General features: G+C 43.8%; 2 non-coding genes across 2 annotated transcripts; both read right to left on the bottom strand.

Annotated features, from left to right (window-relative positions):
• Positions 1 to 13444: 13444 nt before the first annotated feature.
• Positions 13445 to 13519, bottom strand: TRNAP-UGG (transfer RNA proline (anticodon UGG)). Its single transcript has one exon. It is a non-coding gene; the product is annotated as a tRNA-Pro (tRNA).
• Positions 13520 to 13643: 124 nt separating this feature from the next.
• Positions 13644 to 13717, bottom strand: TRNAF-GAA (transfer RNA phenylalanine (anticodon GAA)). Its single transcript has one exon. It is a non-coding gene; the product is annotated as a tRNA-Phe (tRNA).
• Between the last annotated feature and the right edge of the window lie 6255 nt (positions 13718 to 19972).

Below are 19972 nucleotides of genomic sequence, written 5' to 3'. Positions count from 1 at the left end.
GGATATGAATATTTGATAGCGCAGAAGGGGAGTAAAGACAGAATGAAAATAGGTGGAGAATCACATTTCTTAATAATGCCCAAAAGCCCTATAGCCCTTCGGACTAAGTCATGACCATAGGATCTCACAGTGTCGCAATGAGTTAAGGACGAGATAGGGTGTCCAGTCCTATTGGTAGGGATACCTATGCCACCTGTCTTTTTTATCCCAGGCATACTGCTTAGCAAAGCAAACGGTAGGTCATAGACTGGAGCAGACAGACCCTGCTACATCGCGATCGTGAGAACTCTCTTCAAGCGGATCAACAAAGGCGAGATCAGCTCACTTGCCCACCGACTCAATCAATCGGAGGTTTTTCTTCCTTTTCTTCGGAGTGGCAAGCAGCAGAAAGAGAAGGTCCAACTTAGGCGTCAGGCTTGCTTGGGGAAGGGTCATCGTTCTCGGCTGTCCTATGTTTGTTGTACTTATGCAGGAGGAGCTCAACCCCGCTAACGCCGTGTTTTAGGGTTACGATGAGCTGGGGCCTTTGAGAGACTGAGTTGAGAATAGCGCTCGCTATCTTTCCAGCCATAGGTATATCTGCTTACTTATCTAGGAAAAGGTCTTTCTTTCCTTCTGCGGATTCATATACTTAAGACTTTGAAAGAGCTTCCCCAGGTCTACCCCATTTGATTGAAGAGTAAGACTACGTTCCTTTGTTATTGAAAAAGAAAGTAAGGACCTCTTTTCTTCTATCTGCTGCACCTATTTCGGATTCAGCTCGAAAAGCATACTTTTCTCTATATCTATCCGCCATCTGAGAAAAGAAAGTCCTGCTATATATACTGTATTTTATCCAGGACCGCTTGCTTCTGATCCCGCTTTAGAGTCTGTGACGGTTGATGATCCTCAGTCGCAAGGTCTTAAGGAAGAAAGAAGGTCTGATGCCTTTCTACTTTTGAGGGCGGGGAGTTCATGCAAAGGCTTTCAGAATGAAGATAGCGTGGAATATTCTGAAACACAATAATCTCTGATCGGAATTCTTCAAAGAGAGGGTTCTTGCCTCTACGCACTTATGGGATGCTCTTCCTAAAACTGGGCACTAACGCGCGCCTGGGCTAGCATTTGTGCAGTTGCAAAATCCCTAATTTGATTGGTGATGGGGGACTTCTGGCATTGGGGACATGCCTCTCATTGATTCAACCACCCAAGTTCGTTCCCAACCATTCATGAAGTCTTTCTTTATAATAGAGAGTTTCTTCCGCAACCTCACTTCTATAGTAGAGAGTAGCATTCGTAAAACAAACAAATAAGAGAGAGCAGTTTGGGGGCTTTCTAATAATGATCTCTTTAAGCTATCTGGAACAAAAATCACTTTCTTTCTATAGGGAATTTGGTTGCATCCTTTAAGGGGGCGGCTTTCGAGTAGATTTTCCTCTTGTATATCTCATTCTACAGAAAGTTTAAATCATATTTTCGTCAATAGTGGGATTGCAGGAAGAATTATATATAGATAGGGACTTTTAAAGTCTTTTCAATATCCAAAAGAAGCTGGAATCATAGCTTTCGCATCGGCAAGGAGTCACCTCTCTCACCAGACTCGTCCCTTGTTTTCTTGTATGGGAAACCCATTCTTTAATGAGAGAAAGAAAAGAGTTTTTGAAAAGCCTTTCTCAAGCTCATCCCAGGGATGGATGTAATTCATGCGAGACCAAAGGGAGCCATACCAATACTGGCCTTAAAGCTATTATTGTAGGCAAACTCTGCAAGTGGTAGGTAAGCATCCCAACTACCTGGAAAACCATTAAACAAGCTATTAGCATATCCTCTAATGTTTGTATAACTCGCTCAGATTGTCCATCTGTTTGTGGGTGGAAGGCAGTACTAAAGTGTAGCTTAGTTCCCATGGCTTGTTGAAATCCACTCCAAAATCGCGAAGTAAACCTAGCATATCGGTCAGATACTATGCTTATAGGTACGCCATGCGGCCTCACAATCTCATCCACGTACAACTTAGCAAGTCGCTCAGGAATCCAAGTAGTTCGAATTGGTTGGAAGTGCGTTGACTTTGACTATTGATGAGACAACTATCTATTCTTGATCCATCAGAAAGAAGTCGATATGTATCTGATTACTTCCTTGGCTTCATACTTTCCGAGGTATAGCGCCCCGGAATACCATCGAGAAAGAGCAATAAAACAAGGTGGGAATAAGATCTAACAAATGGGTAGGACAACCAAGAGCAATTCAATGGCTTTATGAGATAATCGGTATACTTTCTGCGTAGGCAGTCCCAGCGGTATCCAATCAATGTAGTCAGCGGAACAAAGGAAAGAGGAATGGGAGAAGTTTTAGAGGAAGATCTAAGTACCGAGAGGGAAATGGAGCTCGAATCAATATCATTCTACACGCACCCACCATTCGATAGCAGCGACCTCACCACGCATCATTACCACCAGCCATTTCACTCGAATCTGTAGTAAGCAATATCCTTCGCAACTAGAGGAGAAATATTCTTATTTTCTTTATCTTTCTTGGCATCAACAACCTTAAGAACCATAGGTGCACCAACCGAGGCAGAGATTGGGGTGCAGTGACCGTACCCGAGATAGATCTGAACCGACGGTTGCGGAGAATAGGTGCAACGGGGATTCTTTTCTTTCGGCTCTCGTCCTTCATTCACAAGTGCCTACTTCTTTCCCTCTATACTTTTCCTACACGGATCGAGGTTCTATTCTTCCCTTTCTGGTTAATAGATGAAAGAAGCCCCATCTTCTATAGTATAGCTTCTTTTTGTTTGGATGTATCTGCTAATGCGTCTTTGGATGCCTCTGCAGATTCAGGTGCTCCAGTTGCTTTTTTCCAGTGGAAACTTCTGTTCAATATTACTTACCTGTGGAACTATCAAAAGTCTATTCCTTTGATTCGACGGATGAAAGAGCGCATAATTCATATGTTGCTTCTTTGGACGCGGAAGGATCAGGATCCCTTGTTTCGGTAGAAAGAAGATCTGTTGTTGGTTAGTAAGTCATGGGTGAGTAAATAAAAAGTAGAATATGACATCATTTTAAGCTGTTGGGTACGAAACTAGACGTTCCTTCGCCTCTTCTTCTTTTTGTGCCACATTCAAGCAAGAAAAAAGCTACTCTTCTTAGCAGTTGAACAAGTGAATGGAATGATTCTTCCCCCGAGGGTGACTTCACTACCTGGATCCTCATCTCTTGAACTCGTTCTGGCAGCTAGTTGAATGGCACCGGCATCTCATCTAGTCTAGATCGATTCCCTAAGAGTTTCTTCTCTATAAGGCGATTTGGCCCATTTTATCTTTCCTCTTTCTCTTCCCTGGAAATAAGGCAAGCCTTTCTTTATCACGACGGCCTTCCTTTATTCGGAATGAATTCGTCTCAAAAGAAAGAGCTAGCGAACCACACCAATTCCATTCCATTTCTCTCAGACAGAGCAGGATAGCTGCCATCAAGCTGCCCCTTTAGAGCGAGGGCGAGACCAATGCTATCAAGAAGAAGGAAGAATAGCCTTTATGCCTTAAGCCTTGAGCTAAATCATTGACCTTGCGCCTGGTTTGATTATAGGACATTGCCGCATTTCATCTCAAAGAGGATCTAACTCTTTCTTTCGGTAAAGGGAAGGTTTAAATACTTTCCTGAGCGTGATGCCACTCCTTATCCTTACTACAGTAAAAGTCTATGCAGTAAAAGTAGCTACTTTTGTTTTGCTTTCTTTTACCCCAAAAAATTGGATAAGTAAGACATCTGCCATAGACGTCAGGTCTGTGTTCAATCGAGAGAGGTACACGTTGTCCTTTATCTGGTGTGCTTCCTTCTTCTAGCTATGATCCCATCGGTATAGTAGGATGATTACCTTCGCACACTTACTAATCTTAAAAAGGCAAGGAAGAAGCGAAAACATGGTTTTCATGTGATTAACTTAGGGAAGATTCCTAGCTACTTAGAAGGCATCGTTTCAGTGGTAACAGTATTGCCGGCTTCAAAATCGACGAGGATTTTCATTTAAAGCCCGCCCTCTCACTATATCTTTATAACGAGCTAATATCCTAAACGGTGGGCGTGGAGAAGAGCATGCCTATTTCCTACTTTGAGGAGAAAGCTCTGGTCGAGCACTACGATGACAGGTAGTCATTTTCCCAGACGGTTTCGAGTAATCAAACCATGTTTGTCTAAAAATAATTAAACGACACGACCTACTTCATTAGGCATACATATTTTCCGAGTAGAATGAATACTTTAACCTATGACCTGAAGACTCGGGATAGATTTTTGAGTACGAACGAACTGCTCGAAAAAGGCACGTAGGCTAATTATAAGATTAGCTGTTTTACTTTAGAATCACAACCAGTTCCAGAGTTCATGAGAGCTTATCCTTTCCTTTTTTAGACACAAACCGATGATCTTTTGCTCCCTAGAGTAAAAAGTAAGGAAAAAGAGGAGTTGAGAGGGCGTCGTCAACCCGGGTTTTTTATGAAAAAAATTATCTGTCGACAATAGAATAAAAATGACAGATCGAGCGAGAGGTTGAGCGTTGAACCATTTCAAGGAGCCAGAATCCCAAAATGAACGGCGGCTCCTTCCCGAAGGTTTCAGATTGTAAAAAGGATAAAAATTTTCAATGCTTTAAGCACTCGCTAGCCCTTATTGACGATCGAGTTGGGAAGAGAGTGGCAGGTGAGCATGCCGACGATGGGTAGAGGCCCTAGTATAGGTAAGCCCGAAAGGCTGCCAAGACTAGGTAGGGGTACTACTAAATCTACGAAGGAAGGCCTCTATCTATCAGGCTAACAAATCTGCTTCTCTATGGGAAAAATCGAAACAGCTCGGGGAGAAAGCCCCCGAACCCTCTCTTCTTTTTCCTTGTGTTAGACCGTTCGTGACCCATACGTCTGAGACGGCGAGCTACTACTTAGAAGTACTATTTCTAAACGAACTATCTGAATGGAAAGGTCCTTCATTCCATTTCTTTATTCTGAACGGAGTGAGGGTTTTCAATCTTACTGACGGCACGAAGGAGATTATAGACCAACTAATGGACTAGTTTAAGAAAGAAAGGGATTCTACCACACACAGCTTGCTTCGAGACTGAAAGGAAAAGTGATCCTATTCCTCACTGCTCACGAAAGATAGGATTGGAGACTGAGGCCCGAGACTGGAACGAAGCATGGATTGGACGACGATACCGACCGGGACTAAAGGGTTACTGGACTGTATAAGGTATACCGTTGACCGAGCGCAGTGAGGGAAAGAAGAGAAGTAAAGAAAGCATGAAGTAAGTAGAGCGTGAAGTAAGCACTCCTGTAAATAGAAGAGTTGTCTTATGGGCAGATATTCTATTTACCAACCCCTTCTTCTCCCCGGAAAAGAAGGGCTAGGTTCTTGTCGGGATTAGTTAGTACGAATACGATGTTAGAGAATCCAAAGAAAGTGATTGACCTCTCGATGCTTTGAATAGCTATCTTTTTCGAGCTAAGCAAGCAAGTAAACGACTTGAAAGCCCTTGCTGATCAATCCCAAACTGCCGTAAGACTTTCTCACCAAGGGAAGGGGATTCGGTAAAGTCTTCCGTGGCTGACTCCTATTTCCTTGATTCGGTTTAGTAGGAATGGGAAGTATCTGCCCCTTGTGCAAGAGCTTGAAGATGACTATTACTATAGGAAGAGGTTAGCGCTTTGGTTAACAAAACCATTAGATTAGGAAGGAAACTCTTTTTCTTTGCACTAGAGATGCAAGGAATAGAAAAGCATCCCACGTTCCCACTATGCGGTAATATAGGGACTGCCTCTCTTTCCAGAAGCAAGAGGAGCATGGGCGGCTTCGCACCTTCTCAAGCGCTACGCCCGTTGGAAGGGACCCAAGGAGCGGTAAGAAGACTTGCTTTCTGTCTCGCATGGATAAGAGTCAGTTGCGTACCTGGCTTGCTTGGAGAGTGAAAATCCTTACGCGGTAGACCAATAGCAGCGGATTCAGTCCTTTCCCTTCTTTCTGACTTTCATGCCCTACTTGCCTGAGATAGAGATCAAAACAAAAGCTGAATGCCCGAAAAAGCAAAGACAGATTCAAAAGTAAAATGCACCGGGATCATTTGTTGATACTTCTCTTGAATGGACAGTGGAATTACGGTGGAAATGATCAAGTCAACCATAGTCCTGCTACTAAGACTAAGTCCTGAACCAATGCGACTAGAACCCCGTATTCGCATTCTCTTTCTCCGAATGCTTCAAGGAAGGCTAAGAGAAAGAAGTAAACGAGCAATAACACTTTTTCGCGCTCAATCCCTTGCTTGTTCTAAAACTTCTTACTAGCAGCTCTTCCTTTACACCTGAGAACAATCTATTCTTTTTCACAGCAAACCATGAAGAGTCGAAAGAGTTCACATATGTTGAGAGCTTGCAGGCAGAAGAATAACTAAAAGCTGTCCGATCCAATGCAATCTCAATCACTACTTGTAAACCTGCGAAAAATGCGAAAGGAGCCCTCATCCCCTCTCTCCTCTCCCACTCCACACCTGAATAGATATAGGGTGGCCTCGCCTTGGAAGGCTACATTCGATTTGGAATGGATCTGTAAAAGGCTAAAGCAGCCCTACTTTCACTATGCTATTACTGGGTGGGACTACTCCACTACTGGGAGAGACTGACTGACTTACTGATCCAGATAGAGCAAAGACTGACGGTGAGGCTTCTTTCATAAGGTGGGCAGGGCTATTCCTTTCTCTTCCTGCTTCCGTAAATGACAAAGGGAGAGGGTTGGTATTCTCATCAAGGTTTATCCGGTCGCTGAGCTATTCTTCGCTCCTGGCGGACCATTACGTGTACTGTCTACTCTGCTCTTTATGGAAGAGCCGACTCCAGAGGATAGGTATGGACAGTTCGGGTGGGGACCTGACCCGACAAAAGCTCTTTTTCGTTAAGATAAAGAGGTATCTGGCGAAACCAAACTGAGATCTTGGAGCAAGGACGTTGAGATCAAACATGAACCTGTCCGAGCCGGGAGCAGTTGATCCGTATACGTATACTTCGTAATGGAAACTAAACCTTCAAAAATAGATTGGGGAGAGAGCTTAGAGGTGTGCACTGAAAGGGGGATCTTATGTCATATGCTGCTCGAAGGCGAGAAGAAGTTTCATCGAATGCTACTTTCCTCGATGAGGGACCACCTAGATCGGATTATAAAGCAGTGGACTACTCCCAGTTATCGACTTCAAGCGGGGAAAGCTAATTCAGTAGTTGATTTGGGAACGAGTCGAGCATTTGAAACAGGAGAATAAAGGCTTTTTAAATATATCATCTATCGGTTGAAAGAACCAGATTCGTGGCAGATGATATATTTAAAATACCAAAAGGTCATTTGGTTTGGTTTATTCTTTGACTGCTCTGCTCCCCCCAAAAAAAAGAGAGACTGATTCTGACTATCCCAATTCAGGAAGACGGAAATCGCCGGTTGGGTTGGTTTAACCAAGAAAGACATGGGAAGAACCGGGCATTAAGGAACTGAGCTCTCTGACACTAAAATTCCTTTATTCTTTGAGCTCTTTCTTCTTATACGAATATAATCCTCTTGGTTTAGGGTGACTAAGCCACTTTGTTTTTGTTGGTTGGTAAGACGAAAAGACTGTAAGATAGTACGTTTCGGGTGACGCCAGCAACAAGAAATGGGGGATCTCTGTTGAAACCTGGCGAGCACAGCATTCCTTTATCCTACGAAGAGGATGGAAGAGGCAGTCTGTTGGTGGGTTGAACTAGTTCCCGCGACTGGTTTCAGGTATATTCAAGCGAACGGAGCTAGATGGGATCTACGCAGCGTTCCTCTTATATATGATGCCGTTCAGTCGGTTCGGTTGCGTCCTTCTTCATTCCAGGATGAGAGGAGAGGGTGTAGGAATCGAAGGAAGTTCGTGTCTCGCTGGCTGCGGTGCGAGATAAAACCTACATCTTCCACTCGTCATGAGGGTGGGAATCCATTCCAGCAGTCCTTCAGGGTGTCCCGTCCGAGGTGAAGCGAAGGATGCTCTAATACGACGCATCATTCCTCTACTTTCAGAGTCGGGGGTCATCGCCCATTTCTATACTATGTTATACGTGCCGTTATTCTGTATTCACAGATTTGAGTTCGAGTGTAAGAGTGAAGAGTTTACTAACAGTCTACGATTCACGAAATATCATAAGAGAAGAAAAGTTCGTTCACTGTCTCGCGACTTGTTGGTTAGTAAGAAAGTCAACTCGGTCCAGTGATACTAGTTTGATTAGATAGCTAAGTAAACACGAAAGAACGGGATCAGTGCCCCAAGGCCCGAGAACGGTAACCTTGCGAGGTTGGGAGTCATATCAGTGAATGTTCTTGTCTTCGCTTGCTCTACTGATCTGTCCATCTAAGTCTCGTTATTAGCAAGACTTCCAAGCCTATGTGGATCGGCAGTGTGCCCTTTTTAGCTATTGTTTTGTGATGTGATGATAGACATTTAGGCAAAAAATTCCGAGGAAACAATCAAAGAGGATTAGCAATCATTCGACAGTTGTGATTCCGCTTTCACTAGTAGAAGATATCCACGCAAGGAAAGGAAATGTATGCAAACACGGGGTTTTCTAAAAGGATTGGAACTAGGCCAATGCCAATCTCATCTATTGCAGCAAAGAAAGAGGAAAGGGGCGAAGCGGTTACCTAATAACATCTTCGTTGTTGTAACTATCGATGAATACTGGTAATTATCTTTCTCGATGCGAATCATAGTAAGGAAGTTGACAGACTGTTGATCAAACCCGGGAGAGGAATTAGATCCGGCTATAGCCTAAGAGATGAATAAGTCTCCAAATGGAAATACCCGATTAATTACATAGTGTCGGTTCCTGTTATTGCCAGCAAGCATTCCTTTAGCAAGTAATCCCTTGAGAGGACCTTTTGGCTGATCTGAAGAAGTGACAGACTTTGGATGAATGCCCAACCCAAGGGCGACAGACTTCAATCGTGACAGGAGCGTCGGAAGCTCTTCAAAGAGGAAGCAGTAAAAGTATAAAGCAGCGGTAAACAAGGAAGAATCCGCTGTTTTCAAGAACAAGAATACGCTGTTAGGAATCGATTTCATCACAAATGAACATATATTATCTTATATAGATGGGGAATAAGGGCTGTTAGGACAAATCCGCTGCTAGCAAGACTGCGCTGTTATCGTTTAGCTTGGCACTAGGAAGAGGAAGAGTCTCTATCACCCATAGGCCCAATAGACTGATTTAGTGGGTAGCTCTTTTTTAGCGATTGCGCATTGCCGTACTTTGTTTAATAAATATCTCTTATAGGTTAGCTCTCTGGTAAGCGATCAGAGTTGGGTCAGCGGTAGAAGTGTGGACAGCGAGTCCGCAAACCTGAATTGAGGCGAGTAGCCGGGTAACGAGTGAAAGCTCTGGCTCTGGCCCGCATGACAGGGAAACTAGCACCCGTAAGTAAAAAACCTTAATTCATGAATTAGCCAGCAAGCTAGGAGTTCAAGTCACAGTAGTAGTTCGTAGGCAGGGATGGCAGCGAGCAACCACCGGAACAAGACGAAAGAATAGGGCAGCCCACGATGACTTTAGCTAAGAGAACAGCTCCACTAAAAGACAGAACTCTCGCTCAAGAAAGGAAGGCGGTAGCGAAGGCGATAGAGATTCATTGGAAAGATGACCCTTGCCAGTTGAGAGTGGAGCCTATCTATACAGAAATAGAACTTGCTTAATTAAAATGCCCGAATAGAAAGTCAAGAATCTTACGTCTTTAGATCTTCAATCGGATTCTTGCTCACCATCCTTCTCTCCTTCCTTTTATGCCATTCAAGGGCCTGTTTGCCAATCTAATTGATTGATCTTCCTCTCTATGGGTAGCCCGAAGGAGTTCCTTTTCCAGCGGATCGAGCGGGAATTGAATTCAATGACCAAGTTGCTATATCGAGAACGAGTGGTGAAAGCCCCTTAGGGGACCTTTCGAAATTGCCTGTTGAGCTCGCTCAAATGCAGGATAGCGGTGCCTATAAGGAAGTGAAAATCAATATAATAACCAGATTCCAGCCGTATAGTTTATATTGGCTCTTAGACAGGAATTTCTTTCTCAGTTCGTGGGATCGGCATCAGCAATCTCATCGATTGAGTCTCATCGGACGAAGGTATAAATGCAATATAAGAGTAGGGAATCGCCCCTGTCTTCGAGAGTGAGCAGTAGAGCCGATCTTCTTCTTTTGAATCGAGTAGGGAGGTCTAGTGAATGGAGGTAGCTGTGTCGGAAGGACTAGTAAATAGAGAAGAAGACGTCCGTCCCCCTTCTTATAAACCCATTGAGTGGACCATCCTCTGTATATAATAGGTGAAGAAGGGCAATGTCACTTGTAAAGCTCTTTCGTCGACTCTTTCTTGATGTTCCAAACCTTCAAAGAAAGGTAGGAGAAAGGGTGTAAAGATAAGCCTCTGATTCGCCCTGGAGTAGTCAATTCTGAATTATCCTTCTTTCATAGGTGCAAGAGGGATGTGCCCATTTCACTGCTTGAGGAGGAAAAGGAAGATGACTTGCAAGCCCTATTGCTGGGGACTTCGAGATGGATGCCCGGGATGCAAGGTCAGTTCCAAGATGGATAGTCGCTCCTGACTGCGGTCAAGTAACTACAATGCCTCTACAATTAAGGTCGACGGCAGCGAAGAAGTAAAAGTAGAAATAGAGCCCGACTCTGATCTCATTCTTCGAATTATCCTCTAGGGCGAAGTATGGTTCCCCAGGTGCTTGTACGGAATTCTGTTAAGGATCTCCGCTTGAATCAAGTATAGACTCGAATGTCGACAAGCAAGTAGACAATCTGATTCCTTCGGTGCCAGATCGCTAGGCAAGGAGAGAATCTGACTGTGGGATGGGACTACTTCCTTGGATGCCGGATCACTAGGTGACAGTCTCTTTCAATCAAAGGAGAGCTGCGGTAGAAGAAAAGAAAGTGGATAGGCACGGGAGCGGAATAGACAGATTGTGTCATGGAAGTACCGACCTGAGGGACTGACTTTGAAAGGTCTCTTCTCGCACTTATCCAAGGACAACTTCTTCGCTCAAAGACTTCTTGCTTGTCTTCCCCGGTCTTTCGACAACGGGAATGAAGTTCAAAACACTCTTTCTAGCAGACTCGTCAGCGGCTGACTCTTCCTTCTTATTGCATGAATCCCAAACCCGCCATTTTCATCTTCTTTTGTTGTCTTTTTGTCTGTCTGTGTGATCTGATCTAGTCATGCAGTGGCAAAGGAGAGCGTGAAAGTTGCCCGAAAATTGGAATGGTAGTGAAATCCATTGACAACGGATTTCGAGCAGGGTCCTCTGCTGGCATATTCATTCTTTTTCTTTATTATGGCCTTTCCAGTCAGTTTCGAACTTGCTCCTAATCAACCCGCGAAATTAGTAAACCTTCGAGCGAGTCCCGCCACCCGATTCTCATAACTAGGTCCGGAAGAGTTCATCACTAGGTACCTATCTAGATGCGAGGGTTACTCAACTCACCTACCTATTTTGTTTTTCCGGCACAGCCCAAAAGGCAAGCTTCAAGGTGATCGAGTGATTGACGAGTAAGTTCGATCCTTCCCCATTCTCTCTCTCAGAAGCAGAAGTCTGTATCGAAGTGTCATTCTCCTCCAGTCAATTCCTTCCATCCATATGACCGAGGCCTTATCACGAGCTGGGCTCGAACCAGCGCTCTCCAGATGCATGATCCGGATTTCAACCTTTCTGATCGTGACTTTGGTGACCCGGTTCGACACGGTGGTGCCTACGTCCGGGGTTCTTTTTTTCACCCCGCTCCAAGCTTCCCCCCCTTAAATTTATCATAGATGAAAATTCACTTATGTTGTTTAATGAACATAAGGAATTCTTTATAGAACTGGCTTTGGTCTTGCCAGGAAACCAGATCTTGATAAACACGTAAGTCGAATTGAAAATCCGAATTAGGATTCCCCAGGTTTCGAAAAAATGGGTCAAGGAGACCAACCGAAATATTCCCCGGGAAATTTATCCCATTTTTTTCCAATAATTTGGAAAGCTCGAAGCATGTTGCTTCTTTGGTTTTCCACTGCAAATCCCAGTAGAGAAAATCGGGCGATTTTCTTTGTAATTCCTCCCGGGTTTTGACAGCATCCCGTGGGACAATATTGACCAACGGTTTTGGATCGAGTAGGTTTATAAAACGAGAGTATATGTTCGTAGATTTCTGAAAATCTCGTTTTTCTAGATATAGTGGAAAGAAAAAAAAGAGAAGGTCAATTGCAAGTCCGGGGAGGATTTTAGATAAAATGAAGGGAAGCCATTTGGAGAATAAATCCCTTCGAAAAGGAATTTCCCTCAGATGGGTCCACATCGAAAACAAAGGGGGAGAATGCCGCTTTATAAAGAAACTAATCTTTATAAAAAAACTAATAAAGAGCAAACGAACCCCATTATACAGATGATAGGACAGGGCTAAGGCAGTAATCTCGACGGGGATTAGGATGAACTTTGATGAATAAAAGAAGAATTGGTATAAATTATCATAGGTGAAGCAAATCAAACCTATTTTCAGACAAAGAAGATAAAAAAACAAAACTATAGTGGCTAGGAAAGCCCCGGAGATTCTATGGGAAATTGGAAACGTCGAAGTGAGCTGTGGCTTATAAATAGGAAGATGAGGAGATAACGGGCGAAGGATATTCATGATATTAGGTTGGATCTCTCTTCATTCGCTCTGTTCGCGGAGCGGCATACCGAAAAAAAGAAAAGCGGAGGCCCGCCATCTGCTAGCATTGTGGATTCTTTATCAATGGCCCACCCTTTCTTTGAACCTTGTCAATGATCGAACTTAAAGGCTTCAACCTATTCATCTATCCTATCCCTCGCTTTATTTCACCGAAACGCATACAGTTGATTCCACAGGTACCACGGGCATGCTAGTAATGCCTGTTGGACTTTGCAAAACTTATTGCCTAACCTACTGGAGGAAGGAAAAAATAACTTAGCTGGTTTTTTTGTCGACAATCGGAACCTGAGAATATTCAAGGACCCGTTACCCGGCAGGGGAAAACCAACAGCACAGAGGCTCCGCAGCAAGAGGAGCCACAAACACGATTGTAGAAAGATACCAGGATTATACTCAAACAATATCAGCGGTACTCTCCGAAGTAAGCCCTGAAAAAAAAAAAAAGGTGCTACACTAATTGTAGTAAGCAGAACAGGGCCTCGGCCTAGGCAGTGATCAAAAAAAAATAATCATCAACGATGATTCGAAATCGAAATTATATGTAAATTCCTACAGAGCAGGGGAAAAAATACAAGAATGAATCTACGGAAAATGGAAAATATCGAAATAAGCCGCTTCACAGCTCGAATAGGAGATTTCATTTTAGGATTCTATCTGTTATGTGCGCTTTTCGCCCGCCGACTGGCGACGGGCTGGGCTGGCACTTCGGCCCATCACATCAAGGTGACAGGATTCGAACCTATGGCCCTCTGTACCCAAAACAGATGCGCTGACCAGACTGCGCTACACCTCGTTTCACCCTCCGAAGCATATAGATCCACCATAGTGCAAGAGCGCTCCCATTTTTTGGCTTCCTCTTTCACTTGAATTTCAAAATCCGTCTCGCTCCCGGCTACCTTTCCTTTGGACCCTTCGCCCGCTTAGAAGTGGATTCGAACCACTGACACAAGGATTTTCAGTCCTTTGCTCTAACCAGCTGAGCTACCTGAACCACTTTCCTAAAGTCTGTTTGATTCATCGAATAGCGCCCCTTGACTAGTAAGGGAAAAGCCCTTTACTAATCAAATAGTTAGGGCTTTTTTAGCTTGTTCGTCAAGCTTTCGAGCAGCTCTTTCAACTGCCGCCTAATCTCCCAACATGCTCAAGAACCGAGAGCCGTCCAGGGGCTGGACGGCCGGAGGGAGCTTGCTTATAGAAAGAAGATAGGCCGGTCAAACAAAAACAACGCGCAACGGGCTCTCCGCTCCTAGTCACTAAGTAGTGCTATTCTGTCCTCCTAGGGACTCCACCAAGAGGTTCTTTCTCTCACGTCATTTCGCCCGCCCGTTCCACTTCCGTGCCGGAGGAAATGGGATTCGAACCCATGATACAATCTTCTTGTATGTCGATTTAGCAAACCAATGCCTTCAGCCACTCAGCCATACCTCCAAGTTGTTGATCGGAATTGGATGTGGCGGGTTTGGTTGGTTGCCCGAAGGGCTATCTGATCCGATCAACTTCGTAAGCCGTAGCGCGCTAGCGCGCGTACTCTTCCTCTATCTATGAGCGAGACTCCATCCAAATCTGCCATTCGTTGGGCGAGGCCTTCTTTTCTATGAAGACCCCACCGCTGAATGATGAACTTTGCCAGTCTTCGCCTCCGACCCGACCAGGAGAGGACACAGGGTCAAGCCAAGCCCTTACCCGCCTGAATGGAATTCATATCTCCTTCGTCTGGTCGAGAAGGGAGGGGGAACTGGACTGTGACTCCTCTATTACATTACATTACGGATAAGTCCATTCTCGTCATGATCGATCCACGTGCTACCGTAGTGCCCGGAGAACCAGGCTTGCTTAGCAACCAAAGCTAGCTTACTAAGGCGACGGAATTTCTCGTTGATTGCACGAGCTAGCCAGCAAGTCTTCCGGTGACTAATCTCCCATCGCTAGAAAGCCCAACCGGATCTTCTTTCTCTGGTTTCAAAACCCCAACCAACCGGTAAGCAAAAGAAGCAAGCCAGCTTCGGTAGTGGTAGTAGCTTCAAAGGAATTGGTAGTATGTCTTGAATAGGAAAGCATTCATAATGTATGAACTCAACCCATGTTCAAGAGCTTGAACAATGAAGTGAAAGGCTTGACTTTCTGGTTTTCATCATTGTCGATAGAAAGAAGGGAGTGTTTTAATTTCCTTTGTTTGTTGACCGAATCCCATCTTTCTCAGTTACATGCCGATATTTGGCCTTTGTTTCGGCTTTTCATTTAATTAGCCTAAAAGTTCAAGAGTAGGACCGAACCGCTCCCCCTTTCCATTTAATCACTGACAAAACTTACCTTTCAATTCGACTTAACGAAACGACTTCGACTTTAGAACAATCAATCGAACGGCTAAGGCCAAGGTAAGGGCCTGTTCATAATCCCTATTCAAATAGCTTGCTTGACTGATTAAGATGAGGTGGCTTTCCTCTTGTTGCAGTCACTGTGGCTCTTGCTTGAGCTATCTTGCTCAGTTTTTCCTTCTTAGGGCATAGGGCGAAGATAAGATACTTTGTTGCACTCATTCATTCCGGAAGTTACTACGCTTCGCGCCTTCCTCTAACTAGTCTGCTCTGCTCTCATCCAGCAAGCTCTCTAACACTAGCGATCTCAAATCATTTCGTCCCAATCCCAAGTGGAATGCCAAAAGCAGCAGTTGATAGTGTCATGATTATAGATTATACCAGTCAGCCCAAGACCTTCAGAGACTTGAGCGGAGGAGTGGGGTAGCGAAAGAAGACAAAGGCTGTGCTCGACTTCACTCCCACCTTAGCCAACTTATCAGCCCCATTCTTGCCCTGACGAAAGGTAAAGGTATGGACACTCCCAGCTAGTAGAGATCGGCAATCTAGACTCATCAATGCAAATGCCATTAGGATCCAGAGAGCTATCCCCTGACTTAATCGAGGGTAGGTTTCCTAGTCACTAAGAAGAGGATAAGAACATTCATGAATAATGAATCTGATATAATGAGTGATAAGAAGTATAATGAGTGATAAGAAGATCTTTTCTTTCATTCATACTTTAAGGGAGGGATTAAGCTTTGCTGTGGCTTTCTAAGAAGTGAAAAAAGCCAGTCTTCGTAGACATGATAGCATGCCTCTTTTTCCTAGTAACTAACAATCTATCTATTATAGGAATCAATCTCTTCAGCAAGAAGTCCAGCTTAAGCCCTATCTTTCATCTTTGAATGTGGAATTTCCTTCCGCCTCATAGACATTAAGTTTAGCTTAACCCCTTTCCGTGGATGTGCTTTCTTATCGCTTGGCACCTTAGAAAGCAGTTTAACAAGACTTTCAACGATCTCACCTATTCTAGGTTATTTGAAATTGGAGTGAAAAGGGTAAGGTCTTTGAAAGATATAGGGAGAATATGTGAATCTTCTTTCTTTCCTAGTTACCTAAAAAATGCTAGGCTATTCCTTATCTTAACGTAGATCATCTCCGATCAGGGATTAGCGGGTTATCACTCCTCGATTGAGTATAGGAACTTGATTCCGGGAATGAGTTAGCCTATAGTATAAGAATATTTCAAAGAGTATCCCCTCATTGAGTATGAAATTCGTAGTCTACCATAGGAGGTAATCTGACTTGAATCGATTCACATTTCCAATACCTTATTGATTGAAGTAGGGATAAGACCTGTCCTCTATGATAGCTGCTAGCTTTCCTCGCTCTCCTGATAGTCGCTCTTCTCTTAGGCCTCTCTATAGCCTTCTCTCTATGAGCACTTTTCCTTAATAGGAAATGTAAATTGAGTTAAAACATCTTATTCTTATTAACAGACTCTAAGTCTAACCCGCGATTCGCCGACATTTAGGAATGTTTTTCCAATTAACATTCCCTTAGGGGAAACCAAACCTAACCTTTGCCGAATTAGCTCTAACTAGCCTTTTTAATCTCTCTCTAAAGGTAGTTCAGTGACCCGAGGGTAGGTGCTTTCTTTGCGAGTATGTCTGTTGATGGCGCTGTGTCCTATCTGCTCAAGGAAAGCTGTCCAACTCAATATGTTACGCATCAGCGGCATTTGATACATAATCCGCATCTGTTGTCAGAATTTCTACTATAAGGAAGGAGTAAAAGTCTGCTTAGTCTTCTCGGACTAGGCTTTCTTCGCATAGGCTACACAAGCTTAGGGGTGATTCACTTCTTCAACTGCTAAGAAGAATAGCTTACCTGATCGAGATTCCTATAATAAATAAGAAAAGAAGGCTCAGGACAGCAATGAGGATTAGTGGCAATTGCCTTCAACAAGGAGGAGATGCGAGGAATAGCTCATTAGATCCATTCCACTTCGAACTCCAAGTTTTAAGCAAACTGGCATCTACCTTGCCCTGTAGCCAGAATAGATAGATGAAAGGGGCGAAGGGAAAGCGAAGCTTTGAGTGACAGAGATGGAGATTCAACTTATCCCACGGGGAAATCTAGCCTTTATAGTATAGTGAAGCTAGCCTATTAGGCGCTGTGTAAGAGCTCTATGCTATCCTTTATTTTATATGGAATAGCGGTCAGTGCTGCTTGATTGACTGCTTTCAAGGTTGAACCAGATTCGGAGAATATAAGTAGGCGTAGAGGATATTGGGAAAGATCCCACATCTGGTTAACTGCTTGAGGAGTGCCGGCTCCAGGCTAGAGAAAAGATAGGCTCTTACTGAAGCTGTGAAAAAGAATTGCTAGCGAAAGTTTTCTTAGTTTAGTCCTCGATAAAGAAAGTAGCTAGGCTTCCTAGACCTGCCTCTCTCACTGCAATCGGAGTTAATATTGGAAAATCTTATTATAACTGCCTTATCGGAGACCATACTTCTAGTCTATGGCCTTAGTCAGTTCCAAGACCCCGGGTCGAGCCCTAAATAAGATTTTTTTGATCTTGCCTTTCAATGGATACAACTCCTTTTTTGCACCAACCAAGTCTCTTTTAGGTTGAGACAGTTCCACTAGAACGGGAATTTAGCTCGAAATGCGCTTTATTCGTTCGCTCGCCAAAGTGAGAACCCGCCGATCGATCCACCGGCCTCCATGTCCAGCAGTATACCTATGAGGTACCGCTCAAGCCAAGTAGCACGGTCTTCGGGAACAGGATTTATCTCTCCGAAGAAAGATTCATTTGTCCCTGCGGGCGAACTGATCCAGTTGAAACGTAAACTACATTTCTACCCCATCCCTAACAACTAACCTTGATGCAGCATCTAGGTAGTTCTCATCAGGAACCATTGTAACGAAGTAGGTAGACCCTTTAGCATGTGTCCTCTCAATGCCTAAAAACCTCTTCTTCTTTCTCCACTGTCGTCCTGCTTTCAAATAGGTTTTGTATTATGTACGATTGGAGAATCATTCTTTGGAAAAATCTTATGAACTATCTTCCCCATCTAACTTTCTATTTCGACACCTTCGGTAGACTACGAGTTTTGTTCTTTCACCGCCGGCTTGAAACCTTGAAGTTCTCCCCCATTCTCAGTTGATTGGGCTTCGTCTATTCAAGTTTGATATTACAAGTCGAATTTCGATCTTTCTCCATTCATTATATGCGAAATGATAGAAAGATCGGTAAATGAAGGCTTTCTATTGAGCGACGGATATGCTTTTTATTCCGATCGCTTTCCTTTCGCTACACCGCCGAGTTTGTAGAAAAAGCCCTAGCTTCTGAGCAACCAAAAGACAAAATAGACAGACGAGCTCATGATACCGACCGATTTTCCTTACTTTAATGGAAAAGCAGGTTTTCCACCTTCCACCTCGTCTTGTTGGGATGTTCTATCTCCCTCCTATATATTCTTTCTTGATGATGATGTGTAAAAGGGAACTCAGCACCACTCACATGGATTCGCCTTTTATGAGTTCCACGCCGACATGAAGGTGCCTGGGGCCCAACTTATGCCGAATGCATTCCTTCGTCGACTGTCTTGCATTTTCTTTAATTTCTTTATTAAACGACTGAAACCAACGCAGGACCGTACTCCTTGGCCACAAGCCCCGAACTTTTCAAGGATCAAGGCCACGGCTACCATTCCCATCCGCATTTTGCTTCTTCTTGACACACTCAAGTTTGGACCGATCCAATGAATGCCTTCAGGCAGAGGTTGAGATGGACCAGCATCAAGAGAATAAGAATCGGGCATAGGCGCGAGAGAGGAACCCAAAGGAAAGGTGCCATGGAAGAAAAAAAGGATCTGCTAACACCATCCTGTGATGTATTTTTATTAATGTTAATAGTGGATGGCGAATCAGATTCTGTAGCATCATTAGAGGTTCTACCAGTAGAAGTAGGGTCATAGCATAGAATGGATCTAGCAATACAAGATCTTCTTTTTTAGCTGTATATGATGCAGGTATGGATAAAAGGTTCCCCTTTTTTAAATTCGAAAAGAGATATACGAATGGAGCTACCGGATCATAGTATCTATAGTCTTTTGTCTCAATACCAATAAAACAAAAAAAAACAGATGACGCAGTGAGTTTGGTACGCTCACGCTTAGGAAGCACAGGACAAAACAAGCACATCCGAAGAGCTGAATGAATCAGGTTGAACACCATAAAGATAAAGTTTGTAATATGGTTCAAATCCATAAATTACAGAGGAAAGTATAAAATTAATAAAATAGGCAGAAGTGCCCCCGGACTAGGACAGATAATAAAGCCTAGCTTGCCAACCATATAGCGGAAGCTGGGTTCCAGCTCATATTGGTAGTTTCCGCATGATTTGAGCAGTTTGGTATGTACTTGCACCATAGTTGGCCTTTTCCTGCCTCGAAGAGGCGAGAGAACCTTATGCCAATGCAAGACCTGGCAAACCTTCCTGGAATCACTCGATCTCTTGGATGGGAAGAGCCCGCCCCTAGACATTGAGCACCTGCCCCGACACCTCATCAGGGTGCAAATCAAAATCCTGTCCAGAATACGAACCCGCGGAACAATCGAAATAATCAAGAGCGAAGGCAGGTCCAAAACGATCCAATTCCCTATGACCTATAGTGAACTCCTGCCACAGTTAATTCAAAACCATCAAATAGCTCCTGTGCTGCTAGAACCCTTCCATATCCCAAGTGGTATGATCCGAATGCTAGATGTGATTACCATGCTGGGGCAATAGGGCATTATACAGAAAATTTCACCGCATTCAAAATCGGGCCTTAATAGATTGGTTTGATTTCAAGAAAATGACCAATGCCTCCTGATGTTAATGTTAATACGAATCCTCTGCCGAATCATGGGAATTCCGGGGTAAATGCTCTTAGTGG

Source organism: Syzygium oleosum, unplaced genomic scaffold (assembly GCF_021117445.2).
Source record: "Syzygium oleosum isolate NSW1041296 unplaced genomic scaffold, Sole_v2.1 Sole_v2.63, whole genome shotgun sequence".
NCBI lineage: Eukaryota > Viridiplantae > Streptophyta > Magnoliopsida > Myrtales > Myrtaceae > Syzygium > Syzygium oleosum.
Note: the sequence above shows the minus strand (reverse complement) of the source record. Positions and strands in the feature narration are given on the sequence as shown.